Source organism: Pithys albifrons, chromosome 1 (assembly GCF_047495875.1).
Source record: "Pithys albifrons albifrons isolate INPA30051 chromosome 1, PitAlb_v1, whole genome shotgun sequence".
NCBI lineage: Eukaryota > Metazoa > Chordata > Aves > Passeriformes > Thamnophilidae > Pithys > Pithys albifrons.
The window spans coordinates 101,795,297-101,817,820 of NC_092458.1; the positions used below are offsets into that span (position 1 = coordinate 101,795,297).

Here is a 22,524-nt window from a genome sequence, read left to right on the forward strand (position 1 = left end):
ACCCTCTCTTTCAAATATATGTTTGATGCATGTGAATTTTTTTTTTGTTTTGGTTTGAGTTTTTTTTATGGTATATGACTGTTTAAATTACCTTATTCAGCTGGCTAAAAACTGTTTTAGTTGAAAGCCTGACTTAGGTGAGTCAGTAAATATTTGTACAACTAACATCAGTAAAGGAAGTTTGCTTTTTTTTAGGCAAACAGAATGTTAAAAATAAAATTGTGTGATGCAAAATTAATGCTTAGTGAAATCTTACTTTTACAAGCACTGTTATTAGACGAGGCTGCAGATCAGTCAGCACCATCCTAATATGAAATGATTGAAAGAGAACCTTTTCAGTACCACAGCAATAATGCTAATAGAGTCAAGATGTTTTCAGACATGTCATTTCATATGTAAGAAAAATGTTCTTTAACTGGTTGGGCACCAAAATGTTTAGTTCCAAGATTCGAGAACAAATTGAGATAGAGATGCAGGAGAAGATAAAATAGGCTAGCAGAGGTCTTCCAGAACAACAAAAAAGACTCGCCTTTTCACAGGTTTTCCACACTTGTCTCTCATTTGAAATGATGAATCCACATTAATACACTTTTTCAAAGCTTGCAATTTCATGTGATTACTGAATGTATTCCTAAATTATCTGGGGTTTTAGAAAACTCCATAGCCATTTGTCACTGACTTTCAATGGCATTTAGGATTTCCGGAAAGGCTTCAGGCACTTATTTGGAATGCAAGTGTAAGAACATGTGGAGAAGGTTTTGCTGGCAATTCCCAAGAGTTCTCACGAAGTTAATTTCTAGGTGCTTCATAGGTTCCAACCAGAATGGATCAGGTTGGAAGGCACCACAGTGTCATTTGGTCCAACCTCCCTGGTCAAGCATCTCCAGCTCATTGCAAGTTTGGATGCTTACGGAGCTTGGAAAAGGATCTGCCATATTCAGCACATCCTGAATAAGCCCGAGAACTAAAACAGAAGAAAACAAAATCTGAGTTTTGAAAGAGCCCTCAGTTCCAAGGCCCCTCGGTGTACTGTGGTTCAGTCAGGATGTCCAGCAGAAATGAAGGACCTGTGAATCTACAAGCCAAAGGGATGAAACCCCAGAGCAGTATGAAGTAACAGGGAGACTCTTTGAGTCATTAATGAGGGGTCAGAAGATCCTCAGAGGCATTGGTGTTCCTTCCCTGCTGACAGGTCGCTGCCCTGTGTATGCTCCCAGGACACCACCAGGGCTATGCAGAGAGCAGGGTGACCTTGGAGGGGGCCTTGCCAGCCCCAGCCCCAAGCACATCATCCCTCACCCTCGCACCTGCTACATCCAGGACTGCAGCCCAGTCCTCTCCTGTTTTACAGGCCATCAGGAGGTCTCAGAGGAAACAATTTATTATAATGAGGATCGCTGTGTTCCCTGGTCTGATACATCCACCCTCAGCTATTCACAGAGGTGACTTTCTGTCACGGTTGAAATAAAAACAGCCTTGTTACCGGACTCTTTCAGGCTCTAGGGGTTTGTTCCTCCAGTCCGAGCTCTCCACATGACTCTGACCACAACACCTGATGTTACAATATCAGCTTGTTTCAGCTGCTTGACTTGAAAAGAGCAAGAGTAATTTCACTGTTCTGCAATGCCATACAGTAAATTGCTGTGAGTCTCAAATCCTCTGATAAAGAGGACCTTGGAGAAATAGATGCCTTACAGGCTCCATGTTTGGTGTAAGTCCCTTTATGAAGAATTTCAACTGTTATTAACCTGGTTTCATGTTTATCTGCACAACTTACTGCTGCAATTAGTTGGTAGCAGTGACAGGGTATAAAACTTTAGCTTTTTGAATACTTATTTGCCAAGCACAGTGCTAAAACCAGAATGTCTCTAGATTTTTATGTACATACAAGGGGTACTGGATATTTCAAGACCACTTTACTGTGTGACTTCAGCTTAGAGACCTGCCTAGTTTCCAGAAAACCTCTCATCAAGACTTGCAGTCTCTTAAATCTATGGAAGCAGTAATTAGCCTTTCCAGGTACCAAATATATGTTTATTTTTAATTTAGCAACTTTTATTGTTGTCATTCTAAACAGCATGAAAAAGTTCAAGCCCACAAAAGAACCAAAGCAAAGCAAACAAACCAAACCAAACCAAAATAATGGACAAACAAAGAAAAAGGAGGAAAAAATCCACAACTGTAGCCATTGAGCTGAAGGCAATTTTTTTATTTTGTTATTTTACATCAATTAGTCTCCTGTTTTCCAACAATCAGTAAGTTCCATCTCATCCTTGCTCCCTCCACAGCTCTGTGGCAGTGAAGGGCTGCCAGGTAGAGCAAGAAGTCAAACACCTCCTTTCCTGAGGGATGCTGCTGGAGGCAAACAGCATCTTGGGCACCAGAAAGAGGTGGAAAGAACCAGCTGACCCACACTGCCAGAGCCACAGGAGGCTGTGCTGCACAAGCAGAGAACATGGATATGTCTGCAATGGAAAGAAATGGGAATCCAGAGGCAGCATTTGTCAGTGAGGTTTTAAGAGAACAGCTACCAGCTGGAGGCAGGAAGACGGGAAAAGGCAGAGTGTAAGAAACACACCAGATGTCAAAAAGATCTCCCAGCCTTTTTGCAATGATTTTTGCAAAATCATTATCTGCTTTTCAGAAGGGTTTTCTTGCCTTCTTTGGTGAAGGCAGTCAGAGACAAAACAGAAAGCGAATAAAATACAGGTTGAACATTCACAGTCACAAGATACTATTAACAGTCATTATGCACTATCGCCTAAGTCGGTAAAATATCAGTTGTCTCAGCCCCAGACTAAAACACTGCCTAAAAACCTTTTGGAGAGCACCCTTTTACAGAAGACCGGTTTCATTCTTCCTGTTTTAATTTTTGAGTTTTGAAAGGTATGCACAGTACCAATATGATGTGAAAGACATAGTTAACCATGGGTCTGAATTTTCAGGAAAAAAAAAAAGCAGAGAGGTTATCTTGCACTGTTTTTTAAGTGTAACAACATTTTCATAATCATTCAACAAACCTCCCATAAAAAGACTTCCCACTATCACTTTGCTCCTAGCTTGTACTCCTATCAAAGGGTTGTGAAAAAAGCTGGTAAACGACAAGGGTAAGTTGCATTTCAGTAAGGTAAGTAGGCTGCCAACAACAATGAGCTTTAACTAAAGTATCTTTCTGAGTCTCAAACAAAATAGAGCCTATCTTATCTCCACATCAATTTACATGCTATAATCCAGGATGCCTCCACATCTCATTTTTTTTGAAGAAGCAAAATAAAAAGCCTTGTAGGAATTTCTCTTATTTTAAAATTACCTAATTAGTCCTAAGTTTCCATAGATTTTAAACCAAAACCCAGGTGCAGTCAGACACAGCCACTCTTTGCTTTGTTTACCCATCTGTTTCTCTGCACTTGGAGCACAGAGGAAACATGGCAGAACTATTTAATGGGAATGGTACTGACAATATGGAACGGGTTACCAGTATCAGGAGTTAGTACAGAGTGTGCATGAGTTCAAATTACTGGAGATTTGTTTCTCTGGTAGGGAGGATTGAGGGATGAAAATGCAAAACCATGGGATTCAGCTAAACTAAACAAAGGAATTGATACTATATTTTGTACCAGATGCCTTTTTCCTGAAAGGATTTTGCTTCCAAATGATTCAGGTGCAAACTTGTCTGCCGAGACTGAGAGCCAAGAGCCCTTGATATTGCTTCTGGGTGTGACATGACTGCAGGCAGGGGGTTTCTAGCTGGTTTCCTTCTGATGCAACTCTTATTTTTTTAATGTGTAAAGTATGTGCACTGGGAAAGGAGTCCCACAGGCTTTGGCTGAGGACTGGATTTTGGCCAGGCCTGAGTGGGTAAAAAGCAAGGAAGAAAAAGATGGGCCAGGGGTGGAGGTTTTTCATGAGCTGCTTCATGTTCAGCAGGGAGGCTGCTGGGTTCAAAGATGCTTCCTCAAACAGGCTGCAAGCTCAGCATCAGTTCTGTAGAAAAGTCTGTTGGGCAAGAGTAATGGTTATGGCACATAACAGAAAGCAGAAAACCACATACTCCCTTGTGTGGTTTTATTCTGAGGCAAAAACTTGTCTGACATCCATGGAGGCAACACCACCCTGGATCACCTGAGGACTGAATTTTACCCTCAAGGCATCATCTCAACCCAGATGATTGCAATGGCTTTGATATTAGCTCAAACACAGAACTGAGCTAACATGTCTGCAGGACTTCTAAATTAGAGCTGGCTCATGTCCAAGCAATGTGAAGCATAAGCAAGAGCCTCAGGTCTGTCTGAAAAGCCCACATAGATGGATTCTCAGATAGGATGCTCTGAAGTGTTGCCTTTTGTGGTTATAGTTAGTGTGTGGGTGGCAGAGGTCTCTGAATCACACATTGTAAAAACAGCAGTTTGACGTTCCCATTAACAATATAGATAGTTTTGGGTTTAGTATAAAAGCCCTTCTTTTTGGAATTCCTCAAATCTGAGGAATGGGTTGAAGGAAAAAAAGAATCTGATTCAAAACTCTAAAGGAATTCACGTCTTTCCCACAACATTTACTACTGGGAAGCATTACTAGCTTTTACTCTAAGAGGTATTGACCAATACTTCTCCTAGTGTTTTCCTGGTAGCACAACAAAATGTAAGTAAAGAGGATGGAGAATAAGAGTGTTTGGTTTTACAACATTAAAAACTAAAATAAAATCCCCACCTTATGTAGGCAAGTAAACATGCACACAGAGTTCCTTCAAATCTGCAGAAAGTCTCAAACTCAAACTAATGGCAGAGTTTACTAAAATTCATCAGGCCATGTGAATGCAGGGCACTCACACCACAACATAATGAAAACCATCAGAGCTCCAACTTCATGTGGCTTTCATGGGCCCACAGCATCTGCTTGCTTTGTTTTGGAATTTTGACTCTGCCCCATGCAGGTCACTGTGACAAGAGAAGTATGTAAAGTAGTCCTCTGGGTTTACAGAGCAGGAACAGCAGAAACATCATAGCTGAACCATTCCAGGTGCTTGTTAAAACAGGTTTAGCCAAATGAGAGAGGAGAAAGGTCCATAGGGGTTATACTGCAGATAACAGTCTGATGGGCCACTGCCTTGCACTTTGTGCAGTCCTTAATTTCCACATGTGCAAGACTGCTGCATTATAATTACTTGATTAGTTATAACTGGGACTACTTCATATCACTGTAAGTGAATACACAGATAAAACAAAAACAAACCAACAGAATACAGGGCCTCACTCAGCGTTTACTTCCAAGGACAAGTACAGCTTGTGCACAGAGATATGGAGTGAGGCTTTTTGTCAAGGATTTGCAGATTTTCCTCACCCACTAAATCTTTACTTCTTAATACGTAAAACTCAGCAGTAAGTGAGACTGCTATAATGTACTTCCCCAGAAATTGGTCTGACTTGGTTTATATAAAAGTGTAGACAGGTTTTTCTAAGACAAATCACCCCTTGAACTAGAATTTACCGAAAGGAGCTCTCAAAAGATGCAATCTGGAAAGGATAGGGTTTTTTATGTCTCGGTAAAGTACAGGAGGGAGGTCCTATCTGAGCCCTGTAAGTAGAAATGTGTATAAGCAGACAAAACGTAACTGGAGTGAGGTCATGTCTTTGTCAGTGCCACTCAGGAAGCCTTATTTCACTCTGAGGGACCCCAGCAGAGATGTTCTAGACAGCAGCCCTGGGCCTGAATGTCAAAACTTCCAACAGATAGAGGATAAGAAGGAAGTGACTATACAACAGAGAACTATTATACATCCTTATTAAAGTGTAGTTTCTCAGTGTTGTTTGTGTGGATTTGACAAGGAGTAGAAAATATGCAGCAAACGTTGACAATACTGGAAACTGATAAACCTCAACATGTGATTACAAAGAGGCATTTATTATCAAGCAAGACACTTATTATCAACAAGACTTCCCAGCTGAATATAAAAGAACACAGCTCTTAGGTCAACACAGTTTAATATTTTTATCAGTGACCTGGAAATAACATAGAATCAAAGAATAATCTGGATTGGAAGGGACCTTAAAGATCATCTCATTCCAATCTTGCTGCTGTGGGTAGGGACACCTTCCACTAGACCAGGTTTCTCAGAGCCCCATCCAATGTGGCCTTGAACACTTCCAGGGATGAGAGATCCACAGCTTCTCTGGGGAACCTGCACCAGTGCCTTACCACTCCCACCAGGAAGAATTTTTTCCTAATATCTAATCTAAACTTATTCTCCTTCAGTTTGAAGCCATTCCTGGTTGCCCTGTCACTACAGGTCCTTGTAAATAGTCTTGTGTCCCATCTTTCTTGTAGGTTCCCTTCAGGTACTGGAAAGCCACCAATAGATTATCCTGAAGCCTTCTCCTTTCCAGGCTCAACAATCCCAGTTCTCTCAGCCTTTCCTAATAGCAGAGGTGCTCCCTCCCTCTAATCACCTTGGTGGCCTCCTCTGGACTTGCTCCAATAGGTCCATGTCCTTGGGCTGGGACCCCAGAGCTGGAGGCAGCATTGCCAGTGGGGACTCACCAGAGTAGAACAGAGGGGCAGAATCCTCTCCCTCCCCTGATGCCCACACTACTTTGGATGCAGCCCAGGACTGGGCTCCCAGTGCTCATGGCCAGGACATATCCAGCCTCTCACCCACCAGCATGCCCAAGTCTTTCTCAGCAGGGCTGCTCTTGACCTGTTCATCCCCAGCTTGGATTGATACCAGGGGCTGCCCTGACCCAGCAGCAGCATCTTGCACTTGTTAAATCTCATGATTCCCATGGTCCCACTTCTCAAGCTGGTCTCGTTCCCTCTGGAAGAATCCCGTCTTTCAGGTGTGTCACTGCACCATTCAGCTTGGTGTCATCTGCAAATTTGCTGAGGGTGCACTTGACCCTTTTGTCTATGTCATTGATGAAGATATTAAAGAACACTGGGCTCAGTACAGACCCCTGAGGGGCACCCCATGTCACAGAAATATAAAATCACAGTCACATCATAAATTGTAAAATCAGTTTGGGAGACCATCTCAGATTTAATATGGGCTGGACACTGACATGAAGAATTTAGTATCCTGATGATTAAGTATGGAGCAAAACAGAACATCTGAAAACAAAGACTGTAAGCCATGATCTTAGAAGAGGAACATTGCCTCCAGAGAAGCAGAGTCTGCCAAAGCAAAGGGAGAAGCTGCTGCTGTTCATCAGGAGTGTGAGTTTCTGGTGTGGTGCTTTGCCCAACAGAGTTATAGCAAGTCTAGTTACAAGTGTATTTTACACTGGCATGAGTGGCATTGCTTTATTCAGCAGCAATATCCACAGCTTGAAGATATTTTTTGTAAACTGAATAAGGCTAGGGCATTGCCCCTGAGAATGACTGAAATACTAAAGAATTGTTCTTTGCCTATGCACAAGCTTCTTACTGTGTTTAAGCCTCTTGAAGCAAGTGTTAGAGTGACAAGGCTATTATCTATAACTTTACTAACTAGGAGATAGAAGTAGATTCTTCAGACTAGCAGGAAAATGTTTAATGAGGTGTGATGTCTGGGCACTGAAGCTAAATGCATTAGATTAAAAATTGGATGCAATTTTTTTAACTGTTAAGGTTAATAAGCCTTGCAACACCTTACCAAAGGCTCTTATTTCTTCCCTGGAAATACCAAGATCCAGGTTTAACAAGTCAAGTGGTTCAAGCTCAGTGTTTTGGATGTGAAGACATGGTCTTTTTTGAGCCCAAACATATCCTGACTCCAAAGTTTATGTGTGTGCTTCTGCTCTCCCGGAGGCTCAGGTTTGAAAACCTTCCAGTTTCCACAGGGGAAGAGGTCAAGGCACAGACTACCCCTTAACATGCTCTGCCTTTCTCCTGCTTTGGGCGTAAGTCAGTCGCCAAAGGAAAAAATGGCAAGTCTGACAACAGGCTAACTTGCAGCTGCCAAGCACAAACACAAAAGCAGCTAGCACCTTGTGGTAGACCAGTTGATTGTATTAGTCAGTGTTCCAGGATCAAAAGGGTGGGTTGTTGTTGGAAAAGGTCATGGTTGGGACACTGTGTCATTATGTTTTCTTTTAAAACATGTCACCATATGTTTTCCATGTTTTGAAGTAGTGAACTCCTGCTCTGTGCAGAGGAGAATGGTTTCCCTACACAGAGGATGGGTGAGTTTTTATGAACCATGGAAAGTCATGCTGTTCATTGGCAAGAGCATGAGTACACATATTTTTCAGTTCATATTGGAGCATATAAAACCCAGTAAACATCAGGAGGAAATAAGGTTGCCTGGTGTGGTCATGATCTAGACCACAACATGCACATTTCAAACTGTTCTCTTGTGAGAAAAAAAAATCTGAAAATATTGCAGGCAAGGGAGCAGAGAAGTTCTGAGAGAGAGTAAGTAATGTAGGAAACAGCCTTGAGGCTATGATGAAAACTCTGTAACTCAGGCTACGTAGGAGAGCAAAAGTTTGGGTTGATTGGGAAGTTTGTTGCTCTGTTTCCTAAAGCCCTGAAAGGTGGTCTGTGTGTTTTGATACTGCTTTGTAAATCCATTATAAGTCAAAAGAGATAGGAATGACATTTTGTAGCATAATGCATGCTGGAAGTAGTGTTTTCATTGAGTGAGCCTGCTCCAGATTTTCCTCCTGCTGAAGATCATGGTAGATGGATTTTGAAAGGACCAGTTGTTCATATCAATAATTAAGATCAGGCTGTTTTCTGCTGTTTTCTGCTCTGTCCATGTGTTAAATCTGCTAGACACTTTCTTTCTTTCTTTCTTTCTTTCTTTCTTTCTTTCTTTCTTTCTTTCTTTCTTTCTTTCTTTCTTTCTTTCTTTCTTTCTTTCTTTCTTTCTTTCTTTCTTTCTTTCTTTCTTTCTTTCTTTCTTTCTTTTTTCTTTCTTTCTTTCTTTCTTTCTTTCTTTCTTTCTTTCTTTCTTTCTTTCTTTCTTTCTTTCTTTCTTTCTTTCTTTCTTTCTTTCCTTCCTTCCTTCCTTCCTTCCTTCCTTCCTTCCTTCCTTCCTTCCTTCCTTCCTTCCTTCCTTCCTCTTCCTTCCTTCCTTCCTTCCTTCCTTCCTTCCTTCCTTCCTTCCTTCCTTCCTTCCTTTCTTTCTTTCTTTCTTTCTTCTTTCTTTCTTTCTTTCTTTCTTTCTTTCTTTCTTTCTTTCTTTCTTTCTTTCTTTCTTTCTTTCTTTCTTTCTTTCTTTCTTTCTTTCCTTCTTTCTTTCTTTCCTTTCTTTCTTTCTTCCTTTCTTTCTTCCTTTCTTTCTTCCTTTCTTTCCTTTCTTTCTCTCTATTTCTTTGCAACATGGCTGATGAAGATTTTCAAGATTTGTATTTGATGATATTATGGATGTTTACTGAAGAGGGAAATAATTCCCTGTGGTACATTGCAGTATCATGTAATAGAGCTCCAGGGAGGTTTTCCCATTCCTTTTAAACACTCACCCTCCTGGAACTGTTGGAGAAAAAGGAGTCATGATATTTATCAATTTTCATCATTTAACTTCCTGAAATGGAAACCATGATGAAATACCATGCACGCTATAGCACCGTATGTGCAGGAAAACCAGACAAAGTCTTCCATTGTACTGGTCTGGTTGTTACTGGAGAGGATCTGCCTACTTTGGTGAAACAGGATGTACTACATATTTTGTACTTTTGCCGAGTGCTCCAATCCCTGTGGGCTATGACTTTTCAACAGCAGCAATAAAAGAAGAAAAAGACTGAGTCCCTTCTCTTATACCACTTTTATTTTAGGGGGATATTAAATACAAAGAGTTTCACTCTTGGTGGAAATTGTCCCACTGACTCCAGGATACTGTGTAATCATTAGGAACTGGAAAAACTCAAACTGCCTGTCTGTAATGGCGGCCTGGATAAGACCTGCTGGATGCATTCCAGAAATGAGTATTGCAGCTGTGATGAGACTTACGTTTGGTCTCTTCTTTCAGGGTGAATTGCGCCCTTATGCCCAAGGCCAGCATAAGCCTAATGCATCATTTGAGACCCATTTAAGCCCCTAAAATAAGACTAACATAGCATTTAAATATTACATGGACCTCCTGGCATTGCAAGAAATGTGCTAAACATTAAAATGTATGTATTAGTCATTAAAATGTACATGCTAATCACTAAATGTATGCTTTCCACTGTTAAAGACAGTAAAATACATACTGAAATCTACGTCCCCATCTTACATATGCATTCACTTATCATTTCTTCATACAGGATCCTAGCCTGCAAAGTGTCTAAGACCTTTGCATTTGAAAAGGAATGTTGTGTAGCTCTCAGTTGACACTGCAGCCTGTTTGTGCCTTGATTTTCCTCAACAGTAGCAGGACTGTCTGTTCTCGGAAGTCATGCAGTTGGATAGGAGGAGATCTGGATGTGGAACAGTTGGTGCTAAGGATGTGCACCTTTAGGTAGATTTATTTGGTCTAGCTCTAGTCTATTCCTGTGCCCATGGGAACATAACTTCTGGTTTAGTTTCATCCCAAAGGAATCTTGTTTGTGTGCTCCATGACCCCTACCTGGTGCAAACCAAAGCACAGTAAGTGGAGCTAATAGGAGAATAACAAGAGAATCCCTCCAAAAGCATGTTCATGATCCTCTCCTAGATATGACCAGTGCACACCTACCTGCCTTCTTAGACAATGTACAAGAGCGAGAAGTGCTTTCAAAATGATCCTCCTTGTAGATTAATGTTACAGAACTCTCTGTGGGGAGAGCACGCTGCAGGGTCTCCACGTTTTCCTTTCATGGCAAAGATTTCTGTTTTGTGTGAGGGCAATCCAGATGAAGCTCTGTGCTGACAGCCGTGCCACCTGAGAGCACTTTGCCCAGCTCTTGCCTCAGAGCACCTGCACAATTATTCCCAAGTTTCAGGGCAACCAGGATTTAGATGGAAAAATCTGTGCACACAGCAACCAGAACTTAATATCTTAAGTGGTGGAGCATGTGTATTAATGCCAGGTGAGATCTGGCAAGTGAATATTTGTTTTAAATTTCTCTTTAATCACTCTTACAGTTTTAACTTTGAAGTCTAGTGAAGCACATTTTCTGGTTTATGCCTCAGATGACATGGGAAAAGATATTCCACCTACTGGAATATCATTTATAGATGTGTAAATTCATAAAGCTATGCCTCTGACACTTTGCCCACATGGAACTATCCCAATTTGCATCAGCTGAGGACTTGACTAGAAAAAAAAACCAAAAACCCCCCAAACAAACAAACAAACAAACACAAACAAAACATTTGAGGCATTTCATTTATTTTAATTGCTTCAGAATTTCAGATCTAGCTATTTAAGGCTATTTATACAGTCTAGGTACAAAAAAAAAAAACAAGATTTAAGTAAAGTGACACTGATAATTCAGTATTGAAATAGTTTTTGTTTAGATGAGGCTCATTAAAAATTTAAAAATTTAAAGTTGTACAGCTAGCTGAAAGACTCATGAATGGAGCTAGGAGGACAGGGAGAAACTGAACATACAAATCTTGAAAAAATATTTAAAGAAATAATGATAAAAAGTGGTAAGGTTTGGAGAAATATTAGAGAAGGCAGATTTATCTGAGTTCTGTTTTTCTACTACAGATGTTCTGCTAACTAGAGCAGAGATGTTCAGAGACAGCATACTGGCTGTAAAATTCTAGGACTGAGATTAAGTGTCTGCTGCTGCTCCTCACATAAACTATACTCAAGAGCTTTTCAGGCCTTCTAGTCCTCTAAAGGAACAGCTGTAGAATACATCACATGCGTATCTTTCACTCTTAAAATGTATTTTTATAACAAGTGTAATTTTTTTATAAGGAAAGTTTAACATTTTACTCTTCCTCTGATTATCTTGCTGCTGTTCAGAAAATAAAAAAAGGATAAGGGTCTGATACTTACTATAGTAACATCTGATACTTCCTGCAGAGCACTGCCTCCACCCAACATGTGTTTTTAAATAAAATTTGTAGTAGGTTCAATTGTCACAATTACTCACTTATGTTATGGCTTATGTGAGTCCATTGCTTGCAACAGTTACAGGAAGGTGAGGACCCCGTTCCGGTCTGTTCTCTAGGTCAATGCATAGGAAATACAATTTGTCATTAGTGCCTTCTTTTTCATCCTGACTGGACAATCTCATTGCTTTTTTTGATCAGTCAACTTACCCCTCCCCTGTATCCAGCTACGGAGGTAAAGGGTACACTTTTATTATGTGATTCATTTTTATATATAATTAATCTTGCAGAAATCTCTTTCCCTCCTCCATAAGCTGATACCCTAACAATCTGACGTCTAGCCAGGCTTCAGATAGTTTCCTATTTTAATTGGATATGGTACCCACAAACTCACAATATTCTTGTGTTGTTACACTAAAACAATACTGGTGTTTACACAATGACCAACTCCATACCCCTTACGGTTGCCTCTTTAGCTCTTACAGAAAAATGAACCTGATTGCAGATGTAAGATTTTCAGCCTACTGGAATGTTATATACTTGGTACATTATTTACACATGCCACTTACAAAAACATAAGCCCCAGGCCAAAGGCGTCTGCTTTGGTCCCACATGGCTATATGGCTGTAGTTGAAGACGTCATTGACCACAAATAAATAAACAAGCCAAATATTTTACCTACACTGCTTCACAACAGAAAGATTTGCACTCCTTACCAAATATGACTGCTTTAAGTTTATGAATTTATTGTAACTGAAGACAATTTTATTTTAAACCTGGCCAATTACAAAAACGATGGGTGGTGGCCAAATGCAGTGGTGGCTTGAGCTTAGAGGTACAAACTAATGCCATCCAAGAACCTGTGCACTGAGGAACATCAGCCTGTGTCTTCACGGTGAAAATATTTTCTGATTGTTTTTCTGAGGTAGACACTACTTGACCTTTAAATGAATAATTTAAGGCCTATAAAAATTGTACTGGAGTCCTTAGAAATGCCAGCTGTGTGTGAAGAAAATGCCAGCTGTGGAACAGCCCACAGGAAACTTCTCACTACTACCTTTGCCATGTGCAGTATGAGAAGAATGAAGAAGTTACCTTAGTCTCCAAAAGCACTCAGTTCCTAACACACCTGGTAAGACTGGCAGGAAGGATACACAAATAATGATGGTGTTGTCTTATTTATCAACCACAAACCTATTTCAATATCAACAAGAAACTTAGAGACAGTCAAAATAACTGCCAGAAGGTCTCCATCTGAATGGATTTTTATAGTATTCAAGCCACATAAAGACACATGGTGAAAATAAGGGGCAACGTTGACTATGCTGCTGTCCTAGGGTGGGGGTCAAAGGCTGTATCATTTATTCCAAATGCTGGACTATCTAGTCCTTTCCAGAACACTAGTCTAAAATATTAATCTTTAGGAGCACTTTGCAAAATTACTTATAATGATTACTTTATTTAATAATGAGCACTTTAGAAATAAATTTATTTAGTAGTTGTCATGCATCACTGTAGGAAAGCTTTAAAATTAATAGACTTGAACATTATAATCATAATGTTTGTACAGTTAAAACTGCTGACAAGATCAATAAACCACAGTAGATTAGAGAAGCAGCAAAACAGCACTGGTAGAATTCTGGGGGAACAAAGGTTTGAACAACCACCTGCAGGAAGGCTTGGCCTTGCTGAAATCATAAAATGGTTTGGGTTGAAAGGGGAACCTGATGATCATCTCATTCCAACCACTCTGCCATGGGCAGGGACATCTTCCATGAGACAAAGTTGCTCAGAATCTCATCCAAGCTGGCCTTGAACACTTCCAGGGATGGAGCATTCACAGCTTCTCCAAGCAACCTGTGCCAGTACCTTACCACTCTCACAGGGAAGAATTTCTTAATATCCAATCCTAATCTACTGTCTGAAGCCCTTGTCCTGTCAGTCCATGCTCTTGTCCCATATTTCTTGTAAGTTCCCTTCAGGTACTGGAAAGCCACAATTAGATTACCCTAGTGCCCTCTCATTTCCTGGCTCAGCGATCCCAATTCTCTCAGCCTTTCCTCATAGCAGAGGTGCCCCGTCCCTCTGATCATCTTGCTGGCCTCCTGTGGACTTGCTCCAACAGGTCCATGTCCTTCCTGCTCTGGGACCCCAGAGATGGAGGCAGCACTGCAGGTGGGGTCTCTGCAGAGCAGAGGGGCAGAATCCTCTCCCTCACCTGCTGCCCCCACCGCTTTGGATGTAGCCCAGGATATGGGTGGTTTCTGGGCTGTGAGCGCACAAGGCTGGGGCATGTCCAACCTCTCACCCACCAGCATCCCCAAATCCTTCCTGACATATTAAAATTTTCTATAAAGCTGACAGAACAGAGGCTTTCAGTTCTCAGGAGGGAGAAAGCTGTCCCATGTTAAGAAGCGTGTTGCTACAGATAAATTCTTGAATAGGATCTTACCCAAATCTGTGTCCAGTTCCCAGCTATAGGCCTGTGCTAATCACAAGTATCAAATGTTGTCTGGTTGGTATTACGTTGGAACATGCAACAGGCAATTTTCTTGGGTTTAATTTGGTTTTCTTATAATTTTATACAACAAATGTTACCTGCCATAGTAAATGCTATCTCTGTGCAATTACATAGCAATGCCAGACAGTCCTAGCACTAGAACAGTAATAGCTGACCAGAATTATTTTAATTTCCAAGAAGAAAGAATTAAGTCAATGATGACAGACAGGTGGTGTTAGGTAGGACATCTCTGCTAGGCCTTGACTACTGTCAGAGGGCTGCAGACAGACACAGGAGTAATTTGTTGACAACTGGATTGTCAACAATCCAATTGGATTTACATTTTCTACTCTTGTAATGTGACTGAGAATTGAAAAAGAGATGATGCAAAACAGGACCATTTTATAAGAATTTAAAGGACACATGGATGAAATTATTAATAACTTTGCCAGTATCTCTGCATCTCTCGAGCTATTCCTTCACGTGAGTGTTTCTACTGCTTAGAGCAATGTTTCTTATGTGGCTAATATACTCTATGATCAGGAATTCCCAGCTACCAAGGCTGTTATATGAAAGATCCTAAAGGCTTTCATGGACAAATCTGGGGGTAAAACATAGTTTTAATGAAAGCAGCTTGTAGCTTCCAGAGACTCAAGGGGATTGCATCTTCTTTCATCAGTATAGAATTTGGTCCAAAGTGTACAAAACTTGTATTGTTGCCTTAAAGCTGACTGAGGATTTGTGGCTCTCTGTCTCTCAGTTGGGAAAGGTCAGCTTTGAAATTTCCAGGTCAGAACAGTTTGACAAGGATTTAGTGTCATCCACAGCTAGGTACATGCTAACAGGATTTCTTGTTTAAAGGCAGGGCCGCAACTGCAAAAAGATGCTAAGAAGGCAAAACTGTGAGGAAAAGGATGATTCATTTCAGTGATTTATCCTTACACTTCCAGGTTCTCAGACTAAAAGAGGTCCCTCTCGTTGCACTGTGTAATAGACTGATTTAATGTAATGAACTGATAATAGAGAGTTTTGCTTCTACATTGTCTCAGGTGAGAGTTTGCTGAGCTGCTGCAAAGCTGAGCTGCTTATAGGAGCTCTGGGAGACGTCTTGCAGACTGAGTTGAGCTCCTTGCAAGAGGCCCAGGAGACCTCCTGCAGACCACTGAAGGCAGACAAACAAACAACGAATAGGGTATCCTTAAGCAAGAATGTTGATTCCAAACAGATAATTCTGTAGTGTGTGTGTTAAGTGATTATTTTACAGCAGGAGTGAATCAAGGTGCCCCTCCAGGAGAGGTGTACTTGTTGTATTTGGTATATGGTGTTAGGTATCTATGGAAGCAAGGCACCCCTCAGGGTGAGGGGTGTCGAAAGATATTTTGCTCACAGAGGTGCACGTTAATTGGTATTTTGGATGCAAAGGTGTGTGTTGAGAGGTAACTCCCCAGAGAGAGAGGAGCGAGATTTTGGGCTGTAACTTTTAAGAGGTGCCCTCTGAGGATATTGCTCCGAATCTGTGGTGTGACTTGGTGCTTTCCAGGGAGGAAGGGATGAAATTTTGAAAATTAAATTTTATGAGAGGCCCCGCAGATAAACTCACCTCAATTTTGATTGTAACATGACTTTTAAGAGATGCCTTTCCAGGGAGACGAGTGAAGAATTTTGGGAATTTGCTGTAACTTTTAAGAGGCAACTTCTGGAGAAGTTTCACTCTAAATTTGTGGTAAAAATGGAACATAACGTTCAGGTGCTTATAAATCTGCTAGATGAATTTGGTGCCAAACCATCTCCTTCGGGAAGGGAATGGGCACAATGTTGGGTGATGGCCCTGATAAGCCTGGATGGGTTGAGGGAAATGCCTCAGGAGAAGACAAAAACGAGACAAACTGATAAGTGGTGGGTGCTACCAGAGAATGGAATGTTATTCAATTAGCATGGCCTTTCATTGCTGCACCCTGCCCCTGCAGACTCAAGGAGCCCACCCGCCTCAGGCATCTGTATCACCTTCCAGAACATTTTGACTAAAGTCACAGGAAACCACCTGAAGAAAAAAGTATAAAAAGAAATGCAGTTTTAACTGCAAGAGAGAGGGGAAACGCCATCATCTCTGTTGAGTTAGCTGCTAGCAGCTTGTCCTGCCTCCTTGAACAATGTAGGGGTAAGGATACCATGTGCTTTCTATTTTTCTATACTTTCTTAACTTTCTTACAAAGCTTATTCCTTTATACATTCTATCTTATGTAGGAATCTGAAATCCAGCTTACAGCAAAAAGAGCTAGAAATCTTAAACAGCAAGCCTTGGTCAACAAAGGCTGAGAGAAATTCCATCACCAAGAACACAGGAGGCTTGGTAATGATCAACTTGAAGATAAGCTGTCTCCTGCCTTAACATAAGAAAAGAGTCTAGAATGAATGTTACCAGATTGTGTTGTAATCCCCTGCTGTCTTCCCTCCATAAATTCCTGAAATTACCATAACCCTTCCTACCTATTAGCATGTGTCTCCCTGAAACCTTAAAAAGTGGTCAAGTGTTCAATAAAGTATTCCAGTTTTCTTCCCCATAGCTGGGATCGTGTAGTTTTTGACCGTCTCAATCTTACATCTTATGGTAACAGCTAATTTGATTCTTACTTTATAAGCAACTCCTTTACTAATTGTGTTTTGCTACCTTAATACTAATAACAGTAACTTGCTTTACACTTTGCTACTTTATATTAGTTATTGCTTTCTTTTGCAATGTGCAGTTTCTTTTTCGACATGTGTGTTGATAAGAAGCAGCTCTCTTCTTTCCTTTTGCTTTGTGTTAGAGAGATAGTGGTATGCAAGCTATTTTATTGTCCTATGTTATTGAAAGAGTGTCTAGATAAGTGTTTTATGTGGCTGCGCTTCTAGTTAGTAGTTCTTTGTTGCTAGTTTCTATCTGTCATGAGAGTGGGACACACTGCTGTATTGTAACTTGAATTTAGTGTGTTTGTCTCTGTAAAATGTGATTTGTGCTGGTTTCTTTTGGGGTCCTTTATTATCAATTAAATACAATCTTGCAGCTAAACGTTATCACCGGCAAAGCAGAACCCACAATAACTGTCACATACTTGTATTAATAAATGTTATTTTGGGAGCTGTTGTGGGCAAAGTTCTTTTCTAGCTATTAAGTGTGGCTTTAAAGCAGAGGTTAAAAATCCTTCCAAGCCTGTGTTCTGTCCAGAAGTTCTGCAGGCAGTGCTGGGTTCATAAGGCTCTAATTTTCTGGAAGTGCTTATATAGCCATAAATTCTTCCTTGGCTTAAGTGTGGCTTCATTTCAGAAGTCAGAAACCCTTCCAACCTGTGTGCTGTCCATAGTCGATAGGCAGTGTTGGGAACACAAGGATCTGATTGTCTGGAAGCGCTTATTGCTAATAATTTCTTATTAATACAGTTAAGACTAGAAATCTTTGCATTTCTGTCTCACTCCTCCCTTTCATGTGTCACACAACATAACTAGTGTAATATTCAGGCCATTGTTGATTGAATCTCTAGCCTGTGAGCAGGGGCGAGGCCAGAAAAGGTGAAGGAAAACCTATTGTTTGTGCAGTGTTAGGGGAAGTGTAATAACTGCAATTAACAACAAAGAGCAGCAGCTAAAAGATCACATGGAAGCTGTTACCTCACCGTAAGATTTAGTTAATCTTTGCAAATGCAGCTAGAGGAAAAAGAAGCTATGGTCAGACTCCTCTGAGAGGAGATAAGAAATGAACGAGCTACTGTTCATGTGCTTCCTGAGGAGCTGTATACAAAATTGATGAGAGAAGGAAAAAGGGAGTAAGAACTGGAGTTATCTAAAGAAACATACCCCCTCTCTGACTTAGAGCCTTTGCATGACCGAATGAAAAAGTTGCCAGTGTCTGTCCCCTAATTAAAACAGAATACACATATAAGAGTTCGGATGATGATACACCTCAAATAACTACAAAAGAAATTCCTTATACAGCAACTGAGTTAGCTAAGTTAAAAAAGTGATATAGCAGAACCCCTAAAGAGTCTGAGACTGAGTACGTTTGGGTAATCTCTCTTACTGAGGGTGACCAAATTTTGTTATCAGAAAAAGAAGGTAAAGACTTTCAGGAGCCAGAGTTTTCCTGACCACAGGAGACCATCGAGCACTTTGGTCTCTGACCCAAGGAGCAGCTTACTGGGCTGGTGGACTAAACCCCTTGGAAAGGGGAGATCCCCTGGCTGTAATAGGAAAAATGTTAACCAGACTGTAGAAAGTGTGCAAAAAGCTGCTTGTTTGCAGATGATTCATGATAGGGAATTAACATCAAGATTTGAATCTCCCATGATGCTGCCTGCAGACCCTGAAAGAATCGTTCCCCTTATCAGAAGTCCCCCTGAGGCTCTGAAACCATTAGCATTCAGCTAAAAGGACAAATTGAAAGCCTAACCAAAGGGGGGAAAATTGCAGCCACCATAGAAGAAACTTTAAGCCCCAGTAAATACTGTGGAGAGAATAAGATTTGGACTTGGGGAAGGTGGCACAAGAATTAATTAATTGTGGAAGGAAATATGGTCGAATATCTTCAGTTAAAACAGACTCTAGATCAATTTGACGCACAGAATGGAAAACAATTATTCCTCCAGCCAGAGTCCGAAAGGTACCATTCTCACCTGGGCTAGGAGGGCACACTGACAATGGAGGGCCCAGGGAACAAAGGAATACCCTGTGGATTATGAGCTTACAAAAAGGAATCCCAAAATCTCTGATGGATGGCCAACCCACAGATAAATTAGAAATATTAATGCAAGAATGGCCAGTAAAGCAGGGATCTCTGGAAACTGTCTCTGCCACAGCCTCTCCCTAGAGGGATCACAGAAAGGAAAGGAGATGTGAAACTTCTCACTTTATCCCCAGTAGGTAAGCTGGGAGATGAAGGGCGGTTTTACCTCAGATGGCTTACCAAAAATTCCAAGGGAGGTTTATTAATGACCTGTCCTATTGGTCCCCACAAAACCCTTGTAACTTTTCCAGCAGATACTGGTGCTCAAGTGTCTGCCCTGAAAATTGAAGATGCAGCTTCATGTGGAATCACTCCCTCTCATAAAGGCATATTTATTGCAGATGCTTTTGGAAAACATAGAACCTCAGATGACAGCAAAGGTAAGATGCTGGTTACCAGGGGAGGAGAAAGTAGTTGAAACCCTTATGATTTTGAGTAAATTTCCTGCAAATTTACTGGGCTTAGACCTCCTGAAGGAAAGGTCTTGGACTGACAAGGAAGGAGATATATGGGCTTTTGGAAAAGAAACCCCACATCTGTGTTTACTAAGTCCTGCCCCTGTTCTTCCTTCCTCCCTAGTAACCAACATCAAACCTTAGCCCTTAACCTTGGGAGCCAGAGTTACCAGAGACTTAAAAAAAAGAGGAATAGTGATTGCAACACATTCTCCTTACAATTTTCCTATGTGGCTTGTCTGTAAGCCAAATGGTAACTGGAGGCTAACAGTAGATGGGAGTCTGAATGCAAACACAGGGCCTCTTACAGCACAGACGAGTTAATAGCTACCATCCAAGAACAAGCCCACCAAATTATGGTCACTATTGACATCAAAGACATGTTTTTTATGGCTCCCCTATAAAAACAGGATCACATGGGAGGGCAAGCAATACACTTTTACCTGTCTTCCACAGGCTTCAAACACTTATCCACTCTAGCACACCACGCACTGGCACAGGAACTGTCACTCATTCCACCTGCACCAGGAGTACAATGTACCGATGTATTGATGATATTTTGGTAGCAGGAAATGAGATTGCATCTGTGCAAACAACCCAAATAGACATTATTAAGCACCTTGAGTCCCTGGACTTACATATCCCTCCTGAAAAACTACAACCTCCTTCACAAAAAGTAAAATTTCTAGGAATTTGGTGGAGGGGAGAAATGGTTTGTATTCCCCCAGACATACTTACCTGCCTAGACCAACTTAAAACACCAGAAAGTAAAAGAGATTTACATCAAGCTTTAGGCCTGCCAATTATTTTGAGAAAACACATCCCGGATTTTTCAATAACTGCCCAACCTTTACATGATTTGCTGCAGAAAAAAGCAAAGGGGGATTGGATTCCACAACAAAGCCCTACAACTCCTGATTTTTGAGGCCAACACATACCCCTTATTAGGCCCCACACACACCCTTAATCCAATACAAATTGAGTGGGAATATGCAAGCTCTGGACTGTCCATACATTTATGGCAGAAAGGCCCTGATGGTCCCATCAGGTCTACAGGGGTTTATTCATGCAGTTTCAAAGATGTTGAAAAACAATATTCTACCTGGGAAAAAGGCTGATTTGTAGTAAGTACTGCTTTTCATGAAGCAAAAAAAATTGTCCATCAGCAATCTCTGATTTTAAGGGGGCCCTTTAAGGTCATCAAGCCTGTTTTGGCAAGAACCCCACCACTTTATGGGGTGGCCCAGTGAGCTCCTGTTCAAAAATGGTATGCGTAAATTGAGCACTATTGCACCATTTTTCAGGTAACAGAAGGAGTCCCCCAAAATGTTCCCTTACAAGATGAGGCAATCTTAAGTAACATTACTGACCCTCCACCACCTTCAGTGATTCAAGTTGCACCCCCATACTCAGAGCAACTGCAGAATGTGTGGTTTACTGATGCCTCAGCTAAGCAAGAAGCTAAAGTGTGGAAATAGCATGCTGTAGCTTTACAGGTACATACAGGAAAGAAAATATTAGCAGAAGGAGAAGGCAATGCACAGGTGGAAGAACAGGACATTCTCTCCTGCTTGGTTTTCTGGTATCAATACAGTGGGGTCCGCATGAAAGTTTTTTCTCCTTCACCAGCCCACAGTGACGAGGCTGTTGGGATGGAAGCAAGGGGATGAAGAAGAGAAATGGATAGAGAAAGCTGTTGATGTATTAATGAGAAAACTGAAGAAGAAGAAAGGTGCTATAGAGGAGCTGGGAAAAGCATTAAGCTGTCTTGGTTAGTCCAGCAGCTTTGTCACAATTCCTCATAACTTGGACGACAGGCTCCAGGTTTCACATCAGACATTTCGCATGTCATTTCTGTAGAGTGTGGCACTGGCCAGACTTGCAGAGTCATCACAAACTGAAACCACTGGAATGCTGTGAGTTAAACAGAAGGAAGTTTGCATCAATCTCAATCACTACAAGTGGGTAGAGTCCTGTCCTTCCTCCAGCGCTGGTTCCAAGGCACAATGAGTACAACCGCCAGCACAGCCTCTTAGCGCAATTCCACAGCCTGGGACAAAACGAGTCCCACATGCCACACAGTGCTACTTTCCCATACTCTTTTCAGCAACCCAATAGCCACGCATTCCCCCACTCACCCAACAGCAGCTGTCTGATCTTGCCTGGAAGCAGCAGTAGCACCTATCCACATTCTCCAGCCATCTTAGACCCAGAAAGTTCTTTCCAGATGCCAGCTGATACTCCCCCCTGACATACACAGAGGAGACATTCAGGCAGCTGCTTATGAAGAACTGAAGCACAGGTGCTCCACTGCCTACTGTGAGCTGAATAACCACATCAGGAAGGCATTCTGTGCTTCTTTCACTGGCATCCTGGTGGATAACTTCACTGATCCTTCCAACAACACAAACAGGTTTTGCCCAGGGGTTCCCTCCAATGTTAACCGCCGACTCCACCACTGGGAACACCAAGCAGCATATTGGCAAAGGTGCTCATCTCTATTATGTTGGTTGGGAAGTATATGCTGAACAACTTAGCGACAGCAGTATTTTTGTGCAAATTTGGAACTGCAACTATCATCATGGGGTTCATCCCACAACAAAATTCCATGGCTGCAGTTTGAAAATTTTCAATAACCAGGAGTTTGCTCAACTTTTGGCTCAGTCTGTGAACCATGGTTTTGAGGCAGTGTATGAGCTTGCTAAGATGTGCATTCTCCATATTAGTTTTGTAAAGGGTTGGGGAGTTGAGTATCATCGCTAGGATGTACCAAGCACTCCAGACTGGATCTTCATGGTCCCCTTCAGTAGCTGGATAAAATACTTATTCAGATGGGGTTTATTCATAATCCTATTTCTTCAGTGTCTTAA

At 41.3% G+C, this 22,524-nt stretch overlaps 2 pseudogenes; both read left to right on the plus strand.

Moving 5' to 3' along the window:
* The first annotated feature begins 12,738 nt into the window (after positions 1 to 12,738).
* LOC139678118 (uncharacterized) lies at positions 12,739 to 19,283 on the plus strand (annotated as a pseudogene).
* Positions 19,284 to 20,189: 906 nt separating this feature from the next.
* Positions 20,190 to 22,524, plus strand: LOC139678123 (mothers against decapentaplegic homolog 1-like; annotated as a pseudogene).